General features: G+C 41.3%; 2 protein-coding genes and 1 non-coding gene across 6 annotated transcripts in view; 2 read left to right on the top strand and 1 right to left on the bottom strand.

Annotated features, from left to right (window-relative positions):
* The window catches only part of icln (chloride nucleotide-sensitive channel icln), a 246224-nt gene that overhangs the window by 114525 nt on the left and 104598 nt on the right, over positions 1–27101 (top strand). The gene's annotated exons all lie outside the window — the stretch shown is intronic.
* The window catches only part of Acsl (Acyl-CoA synthetase long-chain), a 273218-nt gene that overhangs the window by 242433 nt on the left and 3684 nt on the right, over positions 1–27101 (bottom strand). The gene's annotated exons all lie outside the window — the stretch shown is intronic.
* Positions 22340–22416, top strand: TRNAS-CGA (transfer RNA serine (anticodon CGA)). Its single transcript has one exon. It is a non-coding gene; the product is annotated as a tRNA-Ser (tRNA).

Genomic DNA, 27101 nt, shown 5'->3' with positions numbered 1-27101 from the left:
GGGAAGACTGTCACAGCAGAGATGCTGAAAAGTGGTGGAGAAATCGCAATAACAATTTTAAGGCGAGAAATGGAAAAGATATGGGAAATGGAGGTAATCCCCGAAGATTGGAAAAATGCTATCATTCATCCTCTACACAAAAAAGGTGATAGAGCAGAAACTAACAACTACCGCGGCATTTCCATCACACATGTAACTTATACGACACTCTCTAAAGCACTACAGAGGAGACTTGTGGAACAAGTGGATCACCAACTAGGCGAGTATCAAGCGGGATTTAGGAAGGGAAGATCGTGCGTTGATCAAATCTGGAGTCTGAAACGTGTACTAGAGAATCATCTCTCAAAGGATCTGGTAGTCGTTTTTGTAGACTTCAAAAAGGCGTATGATTCAGTCGACAGGGAAGTGCTATTCAATATATTAGTGGAATTTGGAAATGACGCCAAAACAACAGCAATTATTAAGCAGACTTTAACTGGGACACATTCAAAAGTTAAGTTGATGGGAGAGAACTCCAAGCAGTTCGAAATTAAAACAGGAGTCAGGCAGGGTGATGGATTGTCGCCAATTCTTTTCAACTGTGTGTTGGAGAAGATTATCCGGGAGTGGGAAAAAGAACTGGACAGAAAAGGATTACTTAACCAAGTATACATTGGAGGGTCAAAAAGTGGTGTCATGATTAATTGCCTTGCCTTTGCTGATGACGTTGCGCTGCTATCTAGGAATACTGACAGAGCAATAGAACAGCTGAATGTACTAAAACTACAAGCAGAAAAAGCAGGACTACAGATTTCTTTCGAAAAAACTAAATATATAACAAACACCAAAACAGCCCCTCGGTACCTGAAGACAGAACATGGTAAAATAGAAAGAGTTGATAGCTTTAAGTATTTGGGTGAAATAGTGCAATTGAAAACAAATGAAAGAGAAGCAAACAACACCAGACGGGAGAAAATGGCTGCGGCTTTTCGTAGGACATATCCTATATACAAGAAGAAAACCATCTCCAGACGAGCTAAACTAAGGCACTACAATATAGTGATTAAAACGAAATGTCTGTATGCTAGTGAATGCCTCCAAATGACAGGAAAAGCGGGACTGAGAGAAGCTGAGAAATTTGAAAGAAAGATCCTTCGCAAAATAATGGGTCCAAAGATTGTGGATGGACAGTATAGGCTGCGAGGAAGAGAAGAACTTTACCGAGACAATGAAAGGCTGAGTCCATGAGAAAACGGAGACTTAAATTCTATGGGCATTTATTTAGAATGGATGAGAAGAGACTAACGAAAAGGATTTTCACAATACTAGACAGCAGACCTAAAGTGTCGGACAAATGGTTCAGGGAGGTGAGAAAGGATCTCAGACAGGTGGGACTAAATTCAGAAGACATCTCAAACCGAACAAAGTTTAGGTCAGTGATCGACAGATTTAAGGGATTCCATGACGAACCAAAACTTAACCGTGGGTGGACGGAAGAAAGAAGACAGGCTGCCAGAGAGAGGATGCTGAAGTTCTGGGCTGTGAGGAAGGCTTCCAAAAACATGTAATTGTTATCTAACGTGGTCTCTAATGGCCGTAAACGAATATATAATAATAATAATAATAATAATAATAATAATAATAATAATAATAATAATAATGTCGTGTGGCAATTTCTAGCCGAGTGCAGCCCTTCTAAGGCAGACCCTCCGATGAGGGGCATCTGCCATGTGTAGGTAACTGCGTGTTATTGTGGTTGAGGATAGTGTTCAGGGATGTTGGGGACAGCACAAACACCCAGCCCCCGGACCACTGGAATTAACCAATGAAGATTAAAATCCCCGACCCGCCCGGGAATCGAACCCGGGACTCTCTGAACCGAAGGCCACTACGCTGACCATTCAGCCAACGAGTCGGACAGAAAATGAAATAAAAATAATAATGTTATTGGCTTTACGTCCAACTAATTACTTTTACGGTTTTCGCAGAGGCCGAGATGCCGGAATTTAGTCTCGCAGGACTTCTTTTACGTGCCAGTAAACCTAGACACCTTCAAATACTACTGAACTAAGCCAGGATCGAAGTTGGGGTCAAAAAGTCAGCGCTTCAACTGCCTGAGCCACTCAGCCCTGCTACGTAAGATTCGTTCAGAAAATGCATTTGGCAAAATGTTCTATTATTGTTTGTTTGTTTTTGAGTGAATATTGTTAATGTATAGGAATGTTTGGATTGATAGTTATTCATCATTCCACATGCCTGTGTTCATGATAATCATGCTCCCCCAATAATTACCCGAAGTTGGCGCGCCTGGCGGAATAGTCGGAATGAGGAGATAAAGGCTGAATTAGGAATGAATTCTATGGACGAAGCTGTACAAATAAACCGATTTCGGTGGTAGGGTCATGTGAGGAATGGAGGAGGTCAGGTTACCAACGACAATAATGGACTCGGTCATGGAGAGTAACAGAAGTAGAGGGAGACCAAGACGACGATAGTTAGACTCAGTTTCTAATGATATGAAGATAAAAGGTAAGGGACTAAACGGTGCCACTGAGATAGTTACAAATACAGGATTGCGGAAGAGTTTAGTTCATTCAAAGAGACAGAATTCTGTCAAAAAGCCGGCGTCTCAACCGCCTGAGCCACTCAGCCCTGCTACATAAGATTCGTTCAGAAAATCCATGTGACAAATGACAGAATTACATGATCTGTAGGCTATTAAGGTCTAAACATTTTCGATGCGATTAACGTTCGTGATGTTCTTAGAACGCATGGATATCTCAGGGTTAAGAACAAACGGAAAGGCATAACAGTCTATAATGATGTATGTATGTATGTATGTATGTATGTATGTATGTATGTATGTATGTATGTATGTATGTACGTACGTACGTTGCTCAACAACGGAATGCTTCAATACTTCCTGGCAGTGACCACAGCCAATAATTCTCTCTTCCTGAAACTAAAATGAATTTATCAAAATGTACATTTTTAGCGGAACTTGTGATAATGGACTGAAATATGAAATTATTCAACAATATATCCGTCCTTAAACATAACAGTAAAATATATAACATTATTATTACCATTTATTTATTTATTTATTTATTTATGTCATGCCTTCTTTTCGTCGCCGTAAGACATATCTGTGTCGGTGCGACGTAAAGCAAATAGCATGCCTTCTTTGGTGGCGAAGTTAGGGCTCACGGCCGTCGTTTACACTTAACCACATAATAATAATAATAATAATCGTATGGCCTCAGCTACCGTGTGCATACATTTCAATTTGACGCCATCTGGCTGTCTACTCGTCAATTTCGACATTCCGTTTTACTCTAGGCCCCCACTAGGTGGCAGAGCGAGTAAACCGAAACTCTCTTGGGCGTCTATGGCTGAGATTTAATGAATTTTGTCGGGCAAACACCAAATGTGTCTTTTACATGCCGACATCGTACGGCATGGAGTGTCGAATGGACTTTTTTCCGCCCTTCAAAAATCCGACTACCTCTGCCGGGTTTGAACCCGCTATCTTGGGATCCGGAGGCCGACACAAACTTCAGATAATTTCATAATCGAAAATGCTAACCACATTCATACAAACTGGTTATACATTTAATCCGTAAACTCGGCAAGAGGCTAACGAGGTGCATTTCCCAACCCTAATTGGAAGGGAAATCCTTACCTTGCACCAGCCACTTGAAAGGAGGGGTTATATGTTGATGAACGATGCACACGTATTGAGAGTTTAGAAGTCGATCGTGTGTTATGTTCATGAGAGGAGAGTAAATTAAACTATGAGGATGGATACTCGGGTTTTCATTCATTCAACAGACAAAATACGAGAGTTGCAATGTGAAGATATCATAGTTTGTCGATTTTTAAACAGGTGAGTATTTTATAATAGGGGAGATGTGAGTTGAAAATTGAATTGCAAAGAATAAAATCTAAAACACGAATTCTGCAATTTGAACGTTTGTTCCACGGCGACATCAATTATTATTATTATTATTATTATTATTATTATTATTATTATTATTATTATTATTATTATTATTATTATCCAACAATTCGAACGACAGAATTCAGTTCTGACATGATCTGTAGGTTATTAAGGTCTAAACATTTCCGGTGCGATTAACGTTCTTGACGTCCAGCCCCGCGGTGTGGGGGGCAACGCGTCCGCCTGTCACCCGGCGGCCCCGGGTTCGATTCCCGGTCGGGTCAGGGGTTTTTAATTGTAAATGATTAATATCCCCGGCCTGGGGACTGGGTGTTTGTGTCCTTAATATTCCTTTCCTCACGTTCAACACTTTACACTTCCACCATTTCCAAATACACGCAGGTTCACAACATATGGTGGAAAGTAGGGGCAAAAGATCTTAGGTCGACGCCCCGAATAAACAGCATTAAGAAAACCGTTCTTGATGTTCTTAGAACGCATGGATTTCTCTGGGTTAAGAACAAAATTCATAACTATGAGCATCATCCCTCCGCATGTATCAGTAGTTTGTGTATAGGCGGTGGTTTAAGCTTGACAGGAAAACAAAATTCCAGATCTCGTATTATAGCAAGTTCAGAAGCATATTAATGTCCTTAAAAAGAATCCAAGAGAGAGCAGATCATCAGTAACACTCGTCACAAATGAAACTAATAACGTAAATGCTTGCTGGGGCCTATTCCACAAAAATATGGTCTTGTACATTGCAAGTTACTAGTGTGGGTTCTTGTAATGTATGGAGTTGTACATTTCTGTTCCACAAAAGATTGATAGTCTCTTGTATATTACTAGTGAACTGTTACAAGTTTTACAAGTGACAACATATCAATAAACATACTACGTCATAGCATGAATCAGCTGTTTATCTTCATATTCCTTTCGTTGAAGTACAAGGTTATGCTTGCCTCATTAATCTTAATATCGTATTTTAAGTTAAGTTATGTAGCAAAGATTCAAAGAACTCTAATATTTCTGTGAATTTCTCAATGCTACAATGTTATTTTTCAATTTATTTCTTTGATGATAGGAAATTACTCCGTTATTATCACCCATTTTGTTCTTCCGCGATCCTCGCATATGTTCCACGAGTCTGACATACCCACCTTGGTCTGTCATTTGGAATCGGATGCCGCTAATGACGACATTCGGCCGCCAAACTTAATTGTTACAAAATTGTACACTCTGCATGAATTGTTAAAATGGTGTCAAGGAAAGGAAGTTATTCATTTTGAAGGAAATAGAAAGAAGGAAAGATATTCATTTCGGTGCATTCAGCGAGAGTCTGAAAAAACAAGACAAAATAAAGGGTTGGATGGAAATATTTGATTTGGAAAAGCTCATGGAGCTTTTGAGGGGGGAAAGTTGGATTAATGATTGGAATTACTTGGAATTAATGATTCCAGGAATGTCCTTCTTGGAACATGTTTGTTCAGTATTTTCAGGTCAAGGAACAATTTGAGGAAATTTTATATCATTTATTGCAGCTACCACAGAATGTATTGACCTACAGACCAAAGATTTTGCCATCCCATGCATATGTGCAATACCATGGTACTGACCGCAACTTCCTAGCCAAAGCAGTGTTGTTAGTAGGCCTAACTGTTGTTTAGCAGAGAGAGATTTATTTCTGTTCGTAGGATGTTTCAACCTATGATAAATATCCATCAAAAGTTCTTCCACTTGTATTGTGCTTAACCTAAAACTCTCATTGTATTCAAATAGTGTTAAACTGGAAGTTTATTCTTTCCCTATACATACGGTAGTTTTCATTTTCATTACCATCACTATCACTTCTGCTAGACCACATATTTATCAAAATGTATCTGAAATAAGTATATTTAAATAGCACTAGTACATTTATATATTATTGTCCTTTCACTGGTAGGGAATCGTTCCCAATTCACTAGTAAATTACAAGTACTAGTACTTTTGTGGAACATACCTATAAAAATTCACTGGTAATTTGTATGTATGGAGTAGTAAAGTACAACTGTAGAAAATTCTTTTGTGGAACAGAAACTCTGGTATTTGTACTAGTTACTAGAGAATTTACTTGTAATGTACAAGACCATACTTTTGTGGAATAGGCCCCTGGTCAGTCTCCTAACTTACTTGGCTGCTACACAGTTCGCCATAGCCCGAAATAACAGATCGCACTAAGAATAACTTCCATGAGGACTGGAGATACCTTTGGCACCGAAGCGAAAGGTGAACATCACTCGAATTCATAACAGTTAATAGGACTATCACACTTTTTAGTCCACAGAAGGTGTGATAACACGTCGAAGTTGGACTATATTACCGGAGATAAAACACTGAAATTGATCTACATTACCTGTCTCCGTTTTTCTAGATTTGAAGTTAAAACACGAAATGTCAAGTTGCCTTCAAAATAAATTGCGCGGATTTGACCCTGTTTTACGGTCGGATGCCCGTCCTACCGCCCTTCCTATGTGTGTATCATTGGAACAAACATCCAGTCCCCAAACCAGACGAATTAACCACACACGGGAATCGAACCAGGAAGAACCAAATACAAGACTGATCATTCAATCAAGGAACCGAACTACCTTCAACACGAATTATAGTGGAAAACAAAGATGATAAGTATAATGAAGACAAAGGGTGAAATCATACATCATCCCAGAACAATAAGCAAAATCACTATCTAGCACAGCCCTGCTGGTGCTGCTATTGAATAATCCACAGGATGTATCTACGGATCATAGTGCGTTATTAATTCTTTCTCAAAAATACACTTCCAAATAATAATAATAATAATAATAATAATAATAATAATAATAATAATAATAATAATAATAATAACGATGATGATGATGATGATGCTTGTTGTTTAAAGGGGCCTAACATCTAAGGTCATCGGTCCCTAATGCTACGAGATGGACGACATAATTTGATAATTAAAATTTTAAAATGTATCCACTGATTAGAGTTTAAAATAAATGGTGATAACAATGATTATGAGATTAAAAATCAGTGGATCTAATTCACAATGCCTTATTTTCTAAAAAAAAGTATAGAAAATAAAGGTGATAATGGAACAAGGCAATGCCTGGTAGTACAGATATATACAAGATTCATGTTAGAAGTTAAAATAACACATTAAAATACGCAAACACGAACTAAAATAGAGGCAATGGGATAAAAGCGCAGTTAGCACAAATGCACTAAGACAAAGGACATTATCACACACGATAAAAAAAGACTACTATCCCTCATAAAACGGATGACGAGGTCTGTTGACTGCTCGTCATCTCGCAGGATGATGGAGATGGTACTCGGAAGTATTAGCTTACGGCGCAGATCGACCAGGTCCACGCACTCCGTAAGGATGTGTACCACGGTAAGATGATAGCCGCAAGTACACACCGGAGGGGTTCTCCTTTCAGTAAATGGGAATGCGTTAGGTTAGTATATCGTGGCCGATCCGAAAACTCTCTGAAATTAGAAGGCATACAGGGAATTCATCTTGGGCGCAAGGGACAAAACTTGGAAATTAAATGTCTGGCTTTTGCTGATGATCTTGCTCTCTTAGCTCAAAATAGAGAGGATGCCCAAAGGATGCTGGAGCTTCTTCATGACACTGCGAAGAAAACAGATCTCAAAGTCTCCTATGAAAAGACGAAGTAGGCTACATAGGCTACATGGAGTACCGTCATCAGGGAGAGAAAAGCATGGAAATGAAGTGCGGAAAGGTTAGAAGAGTAGAAAAGTTTAAGTATTTGGAAGAACTGATTCAACCCAATGGACTAGACAAGGAGGCAAACAAGGAAAGAGCTAGAAAATTGGAAGTAGCCTACAGACTGACACAGAACAGGTACAATAAACGGGCAATATCCTACAAAGCCAAAATTAAACACTACAATGCTGTTGTAAAACCAGAGGGGCTGTATGGTTCGGAATGCCTTATATTAAATAAAAAAGGGGGAAATTAAAGAAATTGAGAAGGAAATAAAAATTCTGAGGAAAATTCTTGGACCTCAGAAAACGACGGATGGTACGTGGACGAAAAGGAGAAACGAGGATCTCTACAAGTATTCTGAAAAGATCACGGACACAATGCGAAAACGAAGACTGAAATTTTACGGTCATCTCGTCAGAATGAATGACAACCGCCTGACTAAAAGGATATTTAAATATATAATTGGATTGAGGAGAACAACGAAATGGGTGGAGGAGGTTAAGAAGGACGCAGAAGAAATTAAAATAACACCAGAATTGATCCTCAACAGAAAGAAATTCAGAACTCGAATTGATGACCACAAATTTCATGAAGAGCAGCAGAAGAACAGGCCCAAATGTGTAATATCTGAGGAGCAGAGAAAAATAAGGAGTGAACGAATGAAGAAGTTCTGGGAAGAGAAAAGAAGAAGACTGGCCAGAAAGCATTAAGTTTCACGCGGTCCACAGTTGGCCAAATTCGGAAGCAAGAAGAAGAATTTATTGAATGTGTCTACTAGAATTTGTGTATTTTATTGTTATGTGCCATCTCTCCATTCTTATCTTTTAGCATAAGTGTTGGCGGTTAATATTTTTGAAGTTGTTTACTAAATATTTTATAGTAATCCCTAAGAATTTGTATTTTTGTGACCTATTTCTATTTGTTCAATAATGTTTTTCTGATGTTAACTGCTTGGTAAATTCTTCATACGATGTTTCTGTTTTCTGACTTTGATAATTTAACCATGCCTGATGTCTACTTTCAAATGCTTTATCGCATACCTCATTCCACCATTGATGCTTTTTCCTTGGACTTTGCAAGGTTATTTTCTCAGCTATGTCTTTCAGTTTCGGGATGATCTCTTCTAATTTATCTGTTTTATCAATGTCTCGGGTTAGTTCTTTATACTGTTCATTGTGTATTAGTTTATGGGGATCATAAACTTTTCTCAATTTACATTTTGATTTTGGTTTACTGATGTAAATTTAATTTTGATTTTCACTATGTAATGGTCAGACTCTATGTATATTCCTCTACGTACTTTAAAACATTTTGGATTTCTTTATGATAATTCTTTTCTATACAAACATGATCTAATTTTCATTCTCCTTTTCTCCAATCTGGGTATTTCCATATCTTAAGTTTTTATTAGGTTCTCTCATAAAATACCTAGATTTTGATATATTATGGTTTCTACAAAAATCTATCAATCTTATGCCATTTTTATTGGTCTGTTTTTGAGCTGGCCGTTTTCCTATTATGTCCCTGTATCTCTTTTCTGTACCTAATTGTGCACTGAAGTCGCCTATTCAAATTATGGTATGATTTTTATTTATATTTGTCAATGTTTGATCCAGGAAGTCACAGAATTCATCCACCTCTTCTCTGGCTTTTTTCCTATTGTTTTTATCATTTGTAGGAGCGTGGGCATTAATTATTGTGTAGATTTTATTCGATGCCTTTATTGTTAGCGTTGCGAGTCTTGGGGATTGTGCCTGAAAATCTATTATCGAATCAATTATTTTCAAGGTGACTATTAATCCTGTATCAATTTGTGGACAGTTCCTCATCACTCTTTCTCCAGAGATGCCTTTTTACACTCTATAGCCTTGAGATTCCATGGATTCCTGGTCTGTATTCCTCATTTCTTGAAGTCCTGCAATAAGGATCCTTTGTCTAGTTCATTAGTTAGGGTTTTTAATTTTCCTACCTGTGCCAGAGAGATGATGTTATATGTTGCTAAATAGTTTTTCTGTTTCAATATTAGTCTTTGGTTTAGTCGTTGGTTTGTCTTGGGTATTTTCACATGCACTGACTGACCTGACTCATCTTTTTCAAGCGATTGCCCACCGTATCCGAATGCAGTCTTCCCTGGCTGGTACCAAGCGGTGGAAATTTACCGAAAAGATTTCCGTCGATTCTTGACTGTCAAAGGCATAGCCTTGGATGGAGAAGCTCCGAGTTACAAATATGGTTGTGAACCATAGACCCGGGCGAGTTGGCCGTGCGGTTAGGGGCGCGCAGCTGTGAGTTCGCATCCGGGAGATAGTGGGCTCGAATCCCACTGTCCGCAGCCCTGAAGATGGTTTTCCGCGGTTTCCCATTTTCATACCAGGAAAATGCTGGGGCTGTACCTTAATTAAGGCCACGGCCGCTTCCTTCCCATTCCTAGGCCTTTCCTGTCCCATCGTCGGTATAAGACCTATCTGTGTCGGGGCGACGTAAAGCAAATAGCAAAAAGTGAACCATAGAGGTTGCCTCAAGATGTTCTCTGGCTGTCATTTTACGGCACTGAGCCAACCCTCCTTTATCCGGGCTTGGGACCGGCAACAGCAACTACTGAGCTACACAATCCACCCAGTAGGTACTGCAGGCGTGCTTACACTATATTATTATAGCCTAAAAGTTTTACAGGTTTGACACATTAAAAAAAATTCTTGTAGCCACCCAACATGAAAATATTTCTGTATGCTTATTAAAATTTATGGCACTCGTGTTTCATATTTAATAGTAGGTTCTTATTTATATATTATACGTGAATTTAATTAATTTACAACTAGCACTTACAGATTATTTTAAACCACTACATAAGAAGGTAATTTGTTTATACTGTAATTTTTATAATATTTTGAATTCACAAACTTACCTACTGTATATCCAAACCACGCATATTTAATTTACCATTATTGAAGTATGAAAATGAAAATCCATAGCCTGTTTCCAGTCATTTGACCGGGTCAGGAATGGAATGAATGAAGGCCCTTTCTAACGGCGAGGATGGGAATTGTGCCGGCTGCCGAAGCCTCTCGCACTCCTCTGGGGCAATGATTAATGAATGGTTAATGAAATGAAATGATATTGGAGAGTGTTACTGGAATGAAAGATGACAGGGAAAACCGGAGTACACCTAGAAAAACCTGTCCCATCTCCGCTTTGTCCAGCACAAATCTCACATGGAGTGACCGGGATTTGAACCACGGAACCCAGCAGTGAGAGGCCTGCGCGCTGCCGCCTGAGCCACGGAGGCGCTTACTATTGAAGTATACATTTTTTTCACTTCGCTATGTTGGGTCAATTCACATATTTTGACCACTTATATTGTCATTTTCAGTTCCTTATTCAAGTCTGTCTGTCTGAATTATTTTTTCAAGAAATGTATAGATGAGAACTTTCGCCCCCCGTAAGTTGTCTCCTGACATAATCCTATTAGAAATCAAGTTTTGATATTCACTTTTCCTAAATGGGAAATGTTATACTTTCTGTTCGTATAAAAGAAACTTCAGTAAGGAAAGGTTAATATTTCATCAATCATGTACACAAATAAATGTATAAATATTATGATTGTTGTTGTGATCATCAATCCATAGTCTGGTTTGATGCATCTTTCCATGCCACCCTATCCCGTGCTAATTTTTTTCATTTCTACGTAATTACTATATTCTACATCTGCTCTAATCTGCTTGTTATATTTATACCTTGGTCTGCCTCTACCATTCTTACCACCTATACCTTCCTCGAAAACCAAATGAACAAGTCCAGGGTGTCTTAAGATATTGTGTCCTATCATTCTATCTCTACTTCTGGTCAAATGTAACCAAATCGATCTCCTTTCACCAACTCGATTCAGTATCACTTCATTCGTGATTCGATCTACCCATCTCACCTCCCGCACTCCTCTGTAACACCACATTTCAAAAGCTGATATTCTTTTTTCTTCTTTCTTTTTCTTTCTGAGCTGGGTATCGTCCATGTTTCACTTCCATACAATGCCACGCTCCAGACGAAAGTCTTAAAAAACAAAAAAAGTATTTCTAATTCCTATATCAATGTTTGAAGTGAGCAAATTTCTTTTCTTAAGAAAGTCCTTCCTTGCACCCTAATGAACATATTTAACAGCATATGACGGCGCCTACGAGTGAACTGGCGATAGCCGGCTTGTGTACCGTAACCATATTTCCTGCATCACCTGACTCGTTCGACTACACTCCATTGCTTTTGTTTTGTACTTATTTATTTTCATCTTGTATTCCTTCTCCAAGACTCTGTCCATACCATTCAGCAATTTCTCCTTCTGTGACTTCTCGTTTACTTTGTACTTCTGACACGATAAATAAATAGCAATTTCTCCAGATCTTCTGCAAGACTCACATAAAATAACAATATCATTGGCAAATCTCCGCTCCTTCCATTGTGATTCCGTTTTCAAATCCCTGTTTGAATTCCTTTACCACCTGTTCTATGTAAATATTGAAAAGGAGAGGGGACAAAAGTGAAGCCTTGCCGCACTCCTTACTGGATTGCTGCTGCTTTATCAAAGCCCTCGAATCCTATCGCTGCAGACTGATTTTTGTAAAGAATGTAGACAATTCTTTCGCGGTATATGATGCCGATCACCTCCAGAATCACGGATAGCTTGGTCCAATCAACATTATAGAATGCCTTTTCTAAGTCTACGAACGCCATGTACGTGGACTTGTCCTTCTTAATTCGATCCTCTAAGATCAGACATTAAGTCAGGATTGCTTCACATATTCCTACATTTCTTTTGAAGCCAATCCAATCTTCCTCCAACGCAGTTTATGTAGGAAATTTAACTACAGTAATTCATTACGTCTACTTACATACGTACCGGCATATTGTTGGATAAAATCCATTTAAAATCAATTTATCTTCACACTCCAATGAACTATAACACTTCACGTAACTAACACACTGAATAAATAAAAACTATAAATTGAAGCAATGTATATAGTTTATAACGTTTCCATAAAAATTGCGGGTGTGTTTTAATGTTAGAATAACTCGCCAGATCACGAACAAACTAACTATTAACAATTAAAAAGTTTACAACATTGATATATGCATATTTTAACCACATACCTCAAAAGACATCATAACAAAATAACTTAAAGAAATAGTAAACACCATAGGAAAGTATGAACTTCTAATCATAGCAGGCGATCTAAACTGTCGCATAGACGTACCAAATCAGAAAAAAAAAACAAAAAAAAAACTGGTGATAAAATACCTAGAATCTGAAGGACTTGTACTAGTAAACAAACAAACAAACAAACAAACAAACAAAACTCACACAAATTTGCCACAATGATCACAGTATCACACAATAGATCTCCTCTTCGTAAACCATAGAATCAATGTCGTAGGTCGACATCCTAACTGGTATAAAACCTTCAATTATTATGTTTGACATATTTTAATTATATTTATTAAATGCTAAAATATCTTTTATTAAATGTTAAATATGACTAATACATGGTTTCCCTGTAAATATATATTATAACTTTGTATAACCTCAAATAGGCCCCTATGTATTGTGTACAGGTTTAACCTCAAAATCTATATAGTCGAAAGCGGTAGAAAACTCTATAATGTTCGTATATTATATTTATTTTACTATAATTTGGTATATATGAAGGGTTCTGGAAACTTACTGTGAGGTTTATTATCCAGATACATATAGAGACATGAGGAATGTTGGAGAGAGTTCCATGTGTATTGGTAAACAGTAACGAAAGTTTGAGTGTTCCATTCGACCAGCTGGTCGATCGATGTTTCGAGTGCGTTCCATTAGAGTGTTGTTAAGAACCTGTCCAGAAATCGATAATTCTAGACGGTTGAGCGAACAGTATATATATCGAACTGTCAGTCAGTGAGTATGTCAGGTTGGACTCGAAGGCAAGTGATGGACTGCGAGTGACTGTTGGGCTCCGAGGTGGAGTCGGTGAGTCAGTGTTATTGATATCTGTACTTGTCAGAATCGATTTCAGGGTACTCCGCTATAAAGTGTTGTAGTCAATCAATCAATCAATCAATCAATCAATCAATCAATCAATCAATCAATCAATCAATCAATCAATCAATCAATCAATCAATCACTACTGATATGCATTTAGGGCAGTCGCCCAGGTGGCAGATTCCCTATCTGTCGTTTTCCCAGCCTTTTCTTAAATGATTACAAAGTAATTTACACAAGTGAACGTGTTCTCGTGTGATATTTGTTGTTGTTTGTCCAACCCTTGTCCCGTTTCCCTACGGGGTCGGGTATGAGGTGAGATGAATCAATCGTGGAGGGTTTTAATGACTGGATGTCCTTCCTGACGTCTCGTGCGATATTTATTTCCGTCAAAATCGCATTTGAGAACGATAAAGCTCACACAATAACACAGGAGATGATTCGCCAATGAATCCTTTTCGAAAACGTCTACCAATCAACATAATTGCACTAGTAAAACACTTCCAATAACAACAAGAAAAACAGCAGGTGAAGACAAAATACAAAAGAGCAACCAATCTAGAAGCTTCCGGAAAATCACTCCAACACTGGAAAATATCCAATACGATATCACCAACTCAAAACGATATCATCAAGGCAACATAAATGAGGCAGCACAATGGATAGAACTATACCGATACGACTGGGAGTGGTAAAGATTGAAGAAAGGACAAGGATCACGAATGTCACAAGGAAGGGAGGATCTCATGCATCTTGTGAAACAAAACAAGCCCTAGTACCCAGTTTCCGTGGTGGATGAAATAGCCAGGAGGCATGGACATAACGTTGTTCGCCTTCCACCATACCATTGCCATTTTAACGCCATTGGACTGATTTGAGCCCAAGTGAAGGAATATGTAACTGTGAATAATCGACTCTTCACAGCTTCGGAAGTTGAGTTGAGGCTTCTTTGGGGAGCCGTAGGCCATGTAAGTGCGGAAGACTGGTGCAACATTGAGAGAGACAGTATCACAGACGATTGTGTTGAAAACGGAATTATCTCGTTACGGTCAAGCGAGAGTGAAACCTCAACACACGATGACTATGGCGTTAGCGACTCAGAAATGAGTGGTGTATTCCCTTCGTTGGATTTTTCCTTCCTTAGGAGAAATTGAATCGATTAGCAACGAGAGCTCTTCTAGATGGTAGGTAAAAATTTCACTTCATTTTATCGAGTTTTATCTGTTCGAGCACTGATCTATTTTTATCTTATAGCCTTATCCTAAATATGTTATGTGTTATTGTTAGTCTTATGTGAGTTATGTTTGTTGCTACAAAGAATAATTGATTCTAGACTTATATTCGAGTATATACATTTCTGTTCGTGTTGCGTCGTGAATCAGCTGTTTGTACTCATTACAATTTGGCACCAATGTCTGACTTCCGGTTAACTGTCAAGTCGAAACCCATAGCAACGGAACTATAGCGGCCCCTTTATTCCGCTTTCCTTTCTTAGTAATTGTCATTGGAAAAAAAAAAAAAAATCCACCCCACGAGATCTACAGTATTTGCTTCTGTCCAACTACTGCCACTACCAGTTACAACAACAATAATAATCTTCTTCTTCTTCTTCTTTTCCTACCGCTTTTCCCACACCTGTGGGGTCGCGGGTGCGATCTGTGTCGCACATGTGGATTTGGCCCTGTTTTACGGCCGGATGCCCTTCCTGACGCCAACCCTATATGGAGGGATGTAATCACTATTGCGTGTTTCTGCGGTGGTTGGTAGTGTAGTGTGTTGTGTGAATATGAAGAGGAGAGTGTTGGGACGGACACAAACACCCAGTCCCCGAGCCAGAAGAATTAATCACAAGCGATTAAAATCCCCGACCCGGCCGGGAATCGAACCCGGGACCCTCTGAACCGAAGGTCAGTACGCTGACCATTCAGCCAACGAGTCGGACACAACAACAATAATAATAATAATACATAATTTAATATTCATAGAGCACATCGGAGTTAAACATTTTTGTAAGCACTTTTCATGCATTTGTATTATTCCAAGATTTTGAATGTTAGCTATTACAACTTGCGTATAAAAAACAACGGGTGCATGTGCAGTTATTGGAATTGAACAAATTTGTTCATTTCACTACATACTTTTTCATTCATTAGTTCTTTAGCTGCGGCACATGTGTTCCTTTTAGTTCTTTTAAAATGTTTCCAAAAAATGGGGGGGGGGGGGGACAGAAGAATAAAAATTTGCACGGTTCAGAATTCGGTAAATCTGACACTGATTTAGTGTGAGAGATGAGCTTGAATTTGTTACGAAAGCAGACCCAGTCTTGGTTGGATCTTTCAAACAGTAACGCGCAGACCCACTTTCAGCTGCAGTCGAGACCGATGCTTCGTCTTGATAATGTATTTGCGGAAAATATTAACTCACGCAAGTAACTTGAAGCTTAGGGTATTAACACTTCCATTGCTTTTCTTGATAAATTGGGATATTCATTCCGAATATGCACCCGAAAATTTTCAAGGGACTTTGATTTCAATTCATTTCAGTTTTCCGTCACTTGAGAGTTCTATTAGCTCCTCCTGTTCTACTGTTTGAAAGTGGGCTGTTACGTTTGTATCGAACGGACTGCGAATCTAGTCATACTCAGATGAAGTTTCTGGAAATTTATCCTCGAACTGTTGACAAAAGTTTTCGAGATGTGCTACCGATATTAGATTAATTTTACCAAAATCTAACTCATTTTTCTCCAGAAACTCATTCAGACAAGAAAACATCTCGCAGTTACTTATGTCCATCTCTGTTTTCCAAAGCTCATGTTTTCTCTTAAACGCAAGCACTTTCTCACTTAGAAAGATGATATTACTATTTCGTTCTTGAAGTGATGCGTTAAGATCTGTTTCTCAAACACGTCAGCCAAACAGCACAATGCTGGAAGCCATTTTTCATACAGAAAGACAGCTGAGAGTGTAGAACTGCTAACATGAACGAAGTTCATTCTTCAGCTCCACAAAGTGATGAAGGACTCGACCACGAGACAACCAACGTGTGCAACAAAAGCGAATCATGTGTAAATCCCATCTCCTCGAATACATAAATAAATAAATAAAAAATAAATAAACTGGAAAATAGCCTACTGTTTCAAGCTCTTGCTTCCACAAAATTTACAACACTGACTCCAATGGTTCGGCACTTCATTGATTTCCGGTTTTAATACTTTTGAAGCCAACGCCTCCCTGTGTATCAGGCCATGTGTAATTTTACAGAAGTATCAACGCTCATTTTTGCTCTGAACCCCTTTTTAGTTCCAGTAAATGCCGCCGCCCTAACGGTACATATACCAACACAATCTGTCCATGGCAGATTGTTGTCAATAAAAGAAAAAAAGGAATTCACAAGAGAGAAAATATCTTCGCCTGTATTCCTCCCTCTCAGAGCTTTACAAAATAGAAAGTCCTCGTGCATTCCATTTTCATGACAGCAGCGTAAAAAGCAAGAAATTGGGCACTATTTACTATACCAATACACTCGTCAAGTTGCAGGGCGAATTTTGGGCTATCAGAAAGACGTGGTAGCAATGGATGTTTTTAATGTCAGAGGCTATTGTATTAATACGACGAGCCCCTGTATCATCTGAGAGTGATATAGACTTCCGACACTCGCCAAACTCTTCTCCATACATAATCGTGCACATTTACACGGCTGCGGGAAGAAGTAATTTCTCACATGATATGTGGTGAATTGGATTTTGCGATTAAATAGGATACCTCTAAGGATACTTTTAGCGCTTTCTTAGGAACTGTTACCTACTTTTCAAAGAATCTGACATTTCCTGTTACCTATTGCTCATGACGCTTAAAATTATATGGGTAACTTACATGCTCTGAATATCTTGACCCTAAATTTAGCTGTCGTTGGTTAAAATCTCAGAACAAGGAACGCATTGAGGTCGTTCCTGATAATTCAAAAGAATGCTGGTAAGGCCTAATGTCAGATAACCATCTTGATATTAACACACTTCGATTCTGGGTGTAGAATTAATGCTGGTCGTGGGAACAGAAGCAGACGCGGAAGAAGGATGTATTTTGAACCTTCGAGGACTAGCGTATGGGTTATTTTGACCCGAGCCGTTAAATTTACTTCATATCTCCATTATGAACAACCCTTATTTTCTATAGCTTTTAGTATCTTCCTTTTTGACCTTGAACTACACACTGCACGTCTTGGCAAATAAATTCTGCTCCCCGAGGTGAAGTTATTTCGTTCTGTTTTCTCCTGGGTCAAAAATACCCACGGCGCCAATACTGGCGTAACTTTCTTCCTGGTGATAGACGTTATCTCCAGTCTCCATCGCCGGTACTCACTGTTTCTTCAAGTAATAGCGAAGATGGATTGGAAAAGAGAAAAGCACGCATTAAAAGTATAATTGATGAAGTTTTTTCAGAAGATCATTCGAAAGAAGATGTTGGACTCGTGAGCAGATGTTGCCCGCTTACGATATTTTTTTCCATGTTAAACTTTGCTGGTATAAACTCCTTTGTTATCTATCAATTGAAGAACCCTCAGAAAGTAATCAGACTAACATTTCTGAAACAGTTCTCTGAAGAAATGGTTCTCGATCATATGAAACGCTGAGCACTTAATAAACAGCCTTCCTCGTTCAGTCGAAAAAGACACTTCCTTGCTCGGACCTCCACCGAAAAAAATCCCGAACCATATGTTAGTATTACCCCACTGATGTGGACAGGAAAACGAACAATGAAAGTTACAAGTGTAAAACTATGATCCGTAAACAGCACACGACCGCTATATTCTATCAAGGTGCGCAACGCCCTATTGAAAATGAGTCACACAGTGAAGTTTGGACACGTCACAGGAAACATATACTGACTTCAGACAGATTACTGAATAAAATGTAACCTGCCTCTTTCAAATAAAATACACTGCTGTTTGTTGAAAGTGATACAGCAAGAACGAGAGCTGTGATCACAATGCAATTTATTCCACATATTAGGGACATGACAAGACACAAATGATTACTATTACAGAACTGTACATGCACGGAGACCGTGGAAATTCAGTACGTCGTAGCGCCATGCGCTGCAATCAGAGCCGCTAGACGTCGTGGCATGGAATCAAAGAACGCCTAAATATCCTGCTGGGGAATACCCTGCCACGCGGTTTGTAGGCGCGTCCATAAATCATCAACAGTGGCTGCAGGAGGACCTGAACGAACAAGGTGCCGACCGACCATATCCCAGACATGTTCAATGGGTGACATCCGGCGAACGGTCAAGCCAGGGAAGCAGTGGTATCCGTCGTTCTTCGAAGAAGGCTTGCACATTCCTCGCCACATGCGGCCGGGCGTTATCCTGCTGGAATATGGCGTTTGGAACGGCCTGCAAGAGGTGCAGTGCCTCGGGCTGTAAAACCTCCCTGATGTAGCTGTTCAGATTGCCCTCAAGACGTAGCAGGCGAGATCGCATGTTATAGGCAATTGCGCCCCAAACCATCTCACTTGGCGTTTGTTTGCTATGCCGCTCAACAATACAGTCTGCCCGATGGCGTTCACCACGGCGGCGTCTAACGCGTATGCGCTCATCACTGTGGGACAAATTGAAGCGGGACTCGTCCGAAAACACGACATTTTGCCACTCAGCCCACCAGTGTCGGTGTTCACGTGCCCATTGCAGTCTAAGGCGTTGGTGGTTGCTGGTCAATGGAAGCCGGCGCAATGGCATGCGTGCCACCAGTCCGGCCCTCAGAAGACGGCGTCGAACCGTCGATGCAAACATCCCCACACCCGTTGCAGTGCTCCAACGTCGAGCCAACACCATGGACGAAGCTGTTCTGTTCATTACGGCCAAGCGGACAAGATGGCAGTCATCTCGCGCTGTGGTCACATTGTGTCGTCCAGTACCCTGTCGGCGCTCTGTACGGCCCTCTTCTCTCCACTGGTTCCACATACGCCTCACTGTTGAAGCAGCGTTCCCTGTACGAGCCGCAATGTCACGGAACGACAGACCCATCTCCCGGAGCCCTACAATTCTGCCCCGCTCGAACGCACTCGCATGCTGATATTCCCTCCTGTGATGTCGGCGAGGCATGGTGGCACCGAGGTACACGTTTCCACTTCGTATGACGGCTCCGCACTGACTGAGCGTTGCGTAACACTACCCTGGCCGGTCACACACAGAGGGGCACTACTGGGCCTACGTGCACGTCATCTCTCTGCAATTTAAATCACTTATTATGGTTCCACTGTTCTACACGTCTTCTGATTTTGGCGTGTTCCAGACCACTGCTTCCGAGTGTTTCACTTTCTACAAACAGCAGTGTATTTTAAAATTTAGGAAAAATCAAAACTACTACACGGGTACAATAGACCAGGCGCCAGTCTTCACGGGTTAAAGTCGAATCTTGTTCCTTATTAAGGCTTGGTTGAAATCCGAGTCGACAATGGCAGAAATAGAAGAATCTCTTATTGTAGTATTGCAAGGAAGTGGCAGTCACGTTGTCAAGCGGCTTATTGTCATAAGTGGTTGGTAAGTGTTTGGTAAGGAGTTACCGCTGCGGGGCCTGCGGATGGCGAGTGAAAGGGTGTGTGCGAAACGTTACTCGCTCTTTTTCTCAGATTTTCTGCTGGCAGGATCTACAGGCGAGTTCTTGTGACATAAGGCAGCAAAAGTACGAGTTTATTAGTCTTAAATGGCGGTAGGAGAGCTTCCTGCTTCCGTTCATGGAAATGAGAACCTGAGAATTGTAATATCCATGGGCGCCCGCAAGAGGAGGCAAGGGGGGGCACTTGCCCCCCCCCCCCTGGGATTCCAAAAATGTTGATGTTCAATTGTTTAATATCATACCAGATTATTTCATAAACTGAACTTACTGACAGTCATCTAGCATCTGTTATAACTGGAAATTTCTGTAAACAATTTAATGTTGCTGACGTTATATTGATTTTACATTCAAGAAAATTGTTAATGTGCCCCCCCCCCCCCCCTGGAAAAGATCCTGTAGGCGCCCATGGTAATATCTGTTCACGAAGTTTGTTACAGAATATGAAATATAAATATTTAAATCACAGACGGCGCAACCTGTATTACTTCTGCGCCCCCTCCCCCCACATGAAGGACCTCTGCTAGAGAAGACCGAACGGTTTGCATAGAAAACACGGAGACCACTTTCCCGCAGAAAGCAGAAGAAAACCGAAATTTGATTGAATTTAATGGGCTCAAGAAGAGAAGAAACTACTGGAAGCTGACGTAAAGGGCAAGGTTAAAAAGGAGAAAGAAGCATGGAAGCACATAAAAGTGATGAGAGCAAGCTCGATAGCTGCAGTCGCTTAAGTGAGGCCAGTATTCAGTATTCGGAAGATAGTGGGTTCGAACCCCACTGTCGGCAGTCGTGAAGATGGTTTTCCGTGGTTTCTCATTTTCACACCAGGCAAATGCTGGGACTGTACCTTAATTAAGGCCACGGCCGATTCCTTTCCACTCCTGGCCCTTTCCTCTCCTATCGTCGCCGTAAAATCTATCTGTGTCGGTGCGACGTAAGGCAACTTGTAAAAAAGTGATGAGAGGACCAGCGGAATAGTTATCTATAGAAGAGGAATTATGTTATGCAGAGCATTTAAAAAATAAACTGAGCTGGATTATTAACGAAATACTCGCTCTGACACCTGAGGAAAGCATTGCAAAAGTAAGGAATATAACGGTGGAAACATCAAAACCGAAAAACAAAAGTCTTGAAAGTGTGTACTCCGAGGAAATACAGGCTATACATATACAATGAGTTGGAAAAATACCACACAGTAGATACCGAGACTAATAACTCGTGCCCATTTCTTTTAAAATTACAGTTTTTCCGATTATGAGTAAGAAAAAGGAGTTCGTCTTCACTGCACAGAACGGTAAGACATACCCAGTTATTTTAAATAATATATAACATCGTTTCCACATTTTTCATCTCCGAATGACCAGTTACAATTTCTCAACTACCGGGCGAGTTGGCCGTACGGTAAGGTGCGCGTCGGGAGATAGTGGGTTCGAACCTCACTGTCGGCAGCCCTGAAGATGGTTTTCCGTGGTTTCCCCTTTTCACATCAGGCAAATGCTGGGGCTGTACCTTAATTAAGGCCACGGCCGCTTTCTTCCCACTCCTAGCCCCTTCCTATCCCATCGCCGCCATAAGACCTACCTGTGTCGGTGCGCCGTAAAAAAACATCTTAAGTTTTCAGATAAAATTATTCTTATCAGCTTCTTGAGCTTCCGTTCCGCAGAATGCTAAATATATTAGTAGACTTACGAAAGTAATTTTTGACCATTTGAAAAGCCCACTGCAAAATATATCAATGATGATTAATTATGTATAGAAATAAGATTTAGTGGATGAATATTGATTTTTCACGACCGCACTGTAATCGAAACAGACTTTCAACGTATTAGGTCGTGTTACGTACATGTAGTACGTGTTGAAGAGATGTTAAGTACAGAACAAAAATGGCCAGCCGGACACCAGTGGGATCCGAACCCACAACCTCCGGGAGGTTGACATGCCCCACAACGGGCGACTTAAGCGCACTCTACAGTGTGCTAGCAGCAGTGCCACACCTGTAGCTCAGATCCTTTCAAACAGAACACAGATGGCCTAGGCCACCATAGCTCAATTGGTAGAGCAACCGACGCGAAATCGGGAGGTTGTGGGTTCGGATCCCACTGGTGTCCGGCTGGCCATTTTTGTTCTGTACTTAACATCTCTTCAACACGTACTACGTGTACGTAACACGACCTAACACGTTGAAAGTCTGTTTCGAAGATTTAGTGGCATTGAAGGAAAGAAGTTTCAGAAATTCACAATCGTTTTCAATCCCCACCTATTTTCACTGGGAGAAACGTCGTCGTTTGGCTGTCATTAATTTACGATTCTGGTTCAATGAAGAAACCAGCAACCAACTACTTTATTCCTAATATTGTCTAGCGGACTATGATCTGTGCCACACGCTGACGCGATTCGCAATGTACGTGTTCCACCATCGCGTTTGCAAGAAAAAGTGTTTCCTCACTCCGGACGAAACAGTGTGATCGGTATCATGCGCTATGGTGTCACCAGAGACGTACACCTATTTAGCAAATGACATGGGATAGTCACCTAATAACGTGTGGCGTCTCCTCTGGCCCTGCGAACTGCAGTGAGACGCCGTGGAAGTGAGTCGACAAGTCCCTGGTAGTCCTCTGGACGCAGCTGACACCAAATCGTTTGAGGAGCGGCCATCAATGCTGGTCTGCGCCATACACGGTGCCTCCCATCGGCATGGTGCAGTTGAAATCGTGATTCGTCCGACCATATCACGTTACGCCATTGTTCCAGTGTCCATCCCTGGTGACTGGCGACAAAAGCACGTCGTTGTGACCGATGACGTTGGGTTATCCATGGCACGGAGCCTGCGTTCCAGGACATCCCAGATATGCTCCATAGGGTTCATATCGGGGCTCCAGGGTGGCCATGGCAGTCGTTGGACCTTCGCTGCATGTTCCTAGAACCATTCCCGGGCGACGTAGGAGCGATGTGGCGGCGCGTTATCATCCTGAAACACTGCAGAACCGTCTGGGCGCTGGAAGGCCAAAAATGGGTGGAGATGGTCTCCGAGCAGCTCAACATACCGCGTGCCATTCAAAGTCTCTTCCAGAACAACTAGGGGGCCCATTCCATACCAGGAAAATGCACCCCAGACCATAACAGAGACACCAGCGTCCTGGACCACACCTTCAAGGCAGGCGGGATCCATCGTTTCATGTGGTCTGCGCCATACACGGTGCCTCCAATCGGCATGGTGCAGTTGAAATCGTGATTCGTCCGACCATATCACGTTACGCCATTGTTCCAGTGTCCATCCCTGGTGACTGGCGACAAAAGCGCGTCGTTGTGACCGATGACGTTGGGTTAACAGTGGCACCCGTGTGCGGCGCCGGCTCCCATACCCCATTGAACCCATGTTCCTACGGATTGTCCACTGGAAGACGTGTCTAGCACGGCCTGTGTTGAATTGAGCCGTGATTTGTTGCACGGTTGCCCGTCTGTCACAATTGACAATCCGTCTCAGATGTCGCCGGTCACGGTCATCGAGGGTGGCTGGACGGCCGGTCGTTCGTCTGTTGTGGACGGTGACACCCGCATTCACCCATTCACGATACACCCTGGACACGGTTGATCGTGTGAAGCCGAATTCCCGCACCACTTCCGAAATCGCACTTCCCATCCGTCGGGCACCGACCACCATACCCCGTTCGAACGGTGTCAGCTCACGATGACGTTCCATGTTACACCTGTCACATGCACAGCCACTGCTCACAAGGTCTCCTATACAACTGCCGCTGGCACAGGGGACGTGTGGTACGCAGACAACACACCTGCGCATCAGTGCTCCGCTATCCTATGACATTTGCTCAGTCAGTGTATATCCCTAACACAACTTTGTAGCGACTAAATTGCTATATGAAGAACATCTATGCACGTTGTGTGCTTTTCTCTTATTATTAATCTTGTCTAGTAAGCCTATGCACTGCTTTAGGTAAACACACAACCTTCAGTAGTGCTTTTTGAGGATATAACTAAGCTCCAGAATGATAACTAAATATGGTAATCTAAGTTTTATATTCAAGACTTGCGACATCCCGAGTCAGAATAGCTGCTATTAGGGACTGAGATCGAACTTCTGTTCTCCGAACAGTCCACTTATCAATCCTCTAGCTTCATTCATTCATTCATACATTCATTCATTTTATAGAGCTATAATTGAAGGGGCACTTAACGCGTAAGCCTAGCCACCTTTAAAAGACAAAGAAGATGGGGCACTGATGGAGGAAGCCAAAATTCCTTCTGCACACTTGTACCCAAACATGCGTTGCAAGCCTTCGCAGGTGAGTTTTCTCTTCGTCTCTACAGTCTATCTGCTTATTACCTTTCTTAAAACTATACCAGGTAAAACAAACTCATGTTTGAAAGTTTTAATTGATAACGACCCAGATTATGGTCTGGTAACTCATAAATAAGTAGCTACAGTGTCCGTCAACAGTTTAAGGACACCCCTTGAAAACCGAATGTTCTAATAATGTTGTTTGCTTTACGTCCCACTAATTACTCTTACGGTTTTCGGAGGCGCCGAGGTGCCGGAATTTAGGCCCGCAGGAGTTCTTTTACGTGCCAGTAAATCTACCGACACGAGACTGACGTATTTGATCACCTGCAAATCCCACCGAAATGAGCCAGGATCGAACCTGCCAAGTTGGGATCAGAAGGCCAGCGCCTCAACCGCCTGAGCCACTCAGCCCAGTCCGAATGTTCCCTCCTGTCCTTCAAGTAATGCAGAATCCCATATTGTTCCTATATTGATCAAATGCTCACAAGTGATTTTTTTTGTTGTTACCACAAATCAAAATCTCAATATTTAGAATTTTGGGTGATAGTAAGATACTTCTTTTATAAAAACACCTTTAAAATTAAATACTCTTGTTGGAAAAAATCAATTACACTGGAATGGGTGCAGCTGTACCACTGCGTTTTTGAATGGGTATAGATATACCTATGAGGATTCCTGTGCAGTTACCACTTCTTATTTTTACCAGTTGTAAAGGCCATTTCACACAATCTGATTCAGATTTATCTTCTTCTTCTTCTTATTCATCCAGTGAGAAAAATCGCCCTCTTCTAAAATTCTCCTGCATTTAAAACTCGCGGCAAATGAACCTGGAAGTGTCACGGTCACTTAGATTTTAATCTCAGGAGTTGGTAAACCTGGTCAAATAGCTGATTCCCTCCTTTTCAAACGATCACGGTTGGTTTTGTTGGAAGATTGTATAGGTTAGATCGATTTTTCTGGAAGAGCTGAAAATGGGGAGAAAATCAGTGAGTACGGATGTGAAGTGGCAGATTATTGCGATGTAGAGGAGTGGCTTGAGCTATAGGCAGATTGCAGAAAAGCTTGGAGTGTCAAAAATTTGTATTGAACAGGCAATCAACAAGTTTAAAGCGCCTGGTACCGTACCGGTACTGGATTCTTCCAGATAAGGTAGGCCTAGGTTAACCTCCAACAGAATTGACCGCAAAATACATCGTAGAGGTAGTTTACCTGTTCTTTTGCCTAAAATTAGAGATTCTTCGCATACCGACATCAGTCCAGAGACTCTAAGACGCCGTCTGAGAGATTCCGGGTTGATGTCCTGAGTAGCCTTGCGCAAGCCTCTGTTAAATGACTTAGCAATGAAGAGACAAAGGATGTGGTGTTTCCAGAGGCGCAACTGGACGAATGAAACATGGCGGGGATGTGTTTTATCTGATGAAAGCCGATTCGAATCGAATCCTAGACAAGTGCGGGTAAGACGCACTAGAACAAAGAAGTATCTGCCAGCCTGTCTTGCACCTGCTGTTCAAGGAGGAGAAGAGGCAGTGATGAATAACATTTGAAGGTCCTGGAGAACTCTACATAATTGATGGTACTGTTGACAGTCAGAGATAAGTGCAAATCTTAGGTGAAGTCATGGTTCCACCTGTCACTAGGCTAATGGGAGAACATTTTCTTTATCGACAATACAATGCTCCCTCTCACCGGAGTCTCTTTACTATGAAAAGGATCAGGATATCTAATTTCTACCTTCGCCAGCACGTTCTCCTGACCTTAATTCGATAGAGGATCTATGGCATTGAAGTTGGCGAAGAGGAAGCCCAAATCCAAGGAATATCTGAAGCTAAATCTAGCTGGCTTGTGGCGAGGGGTCACCATCCAACATCCAGGACTGCAAGAAGTTAACCGACTCCATGCCATACCGAGTAAGAGCATGCCGAAAAGCCCAATGAGCAGTGGCGTATTGAGGGCTACTGAGCCTATCAGTGAAGCTCAAACCTCAAATTAGAACGATGGAAATCTAAAGCACATTACAATGTGGCACGCCGTTCCATTTACAAAACTTGAAGAAAAAACCCCCCACCTCATATGTATTTCTCAGAGCAAGGCATCAGAGATTGACGCTGCAGCCAAAGCGCTGCGTCCCTCTCCCCTCGACTCACCTCGCACGGATTGCTGTTGTATGTACGACAGGTGCGGGGACGAGATAGGTGTGCTAGGTGGTGATGGGCAATCTGAGACGAGGTATCGAGATTTCTCGAGACTAGCGCAGGCACTATTTCTCGCGAGAAATTTCGAGAGATATCAAGAGCACTGTTCCCGCATTGTGTGGCGTGCAGCGTGTCGTAGGCCTACCGATAGACGGAGCTGAATGTTGTTTGTGCCGAGTATTCAAATAGCCAACCACAGGCCTTCCCCATTCCTACAAATACGTGTCAACAAGCGACTAGGGCGGTCGTTTCTTCTATCGAGGTCTATTTTGACGCAGTATAACATAATTATAAAGGATACACAT

Source organism: Anabrus simplex, chromosome 7, assembly GCF_040414725.1.
Source record: "Anabrus simplex isolate iqAnaSimp1 chromosome 7, ASM4041472v1, whole genome shotgun sequence".
Taxonomy (NCBI): Eukaryota; Metazoa; Arthropoda; class Insecta; order Orthoptera; family Tettigoniidae; genus Anabrus; species Anabrus simplex.
This window is presented reverse-complemented; position numbering and strand designations above follow the sequence as displayed.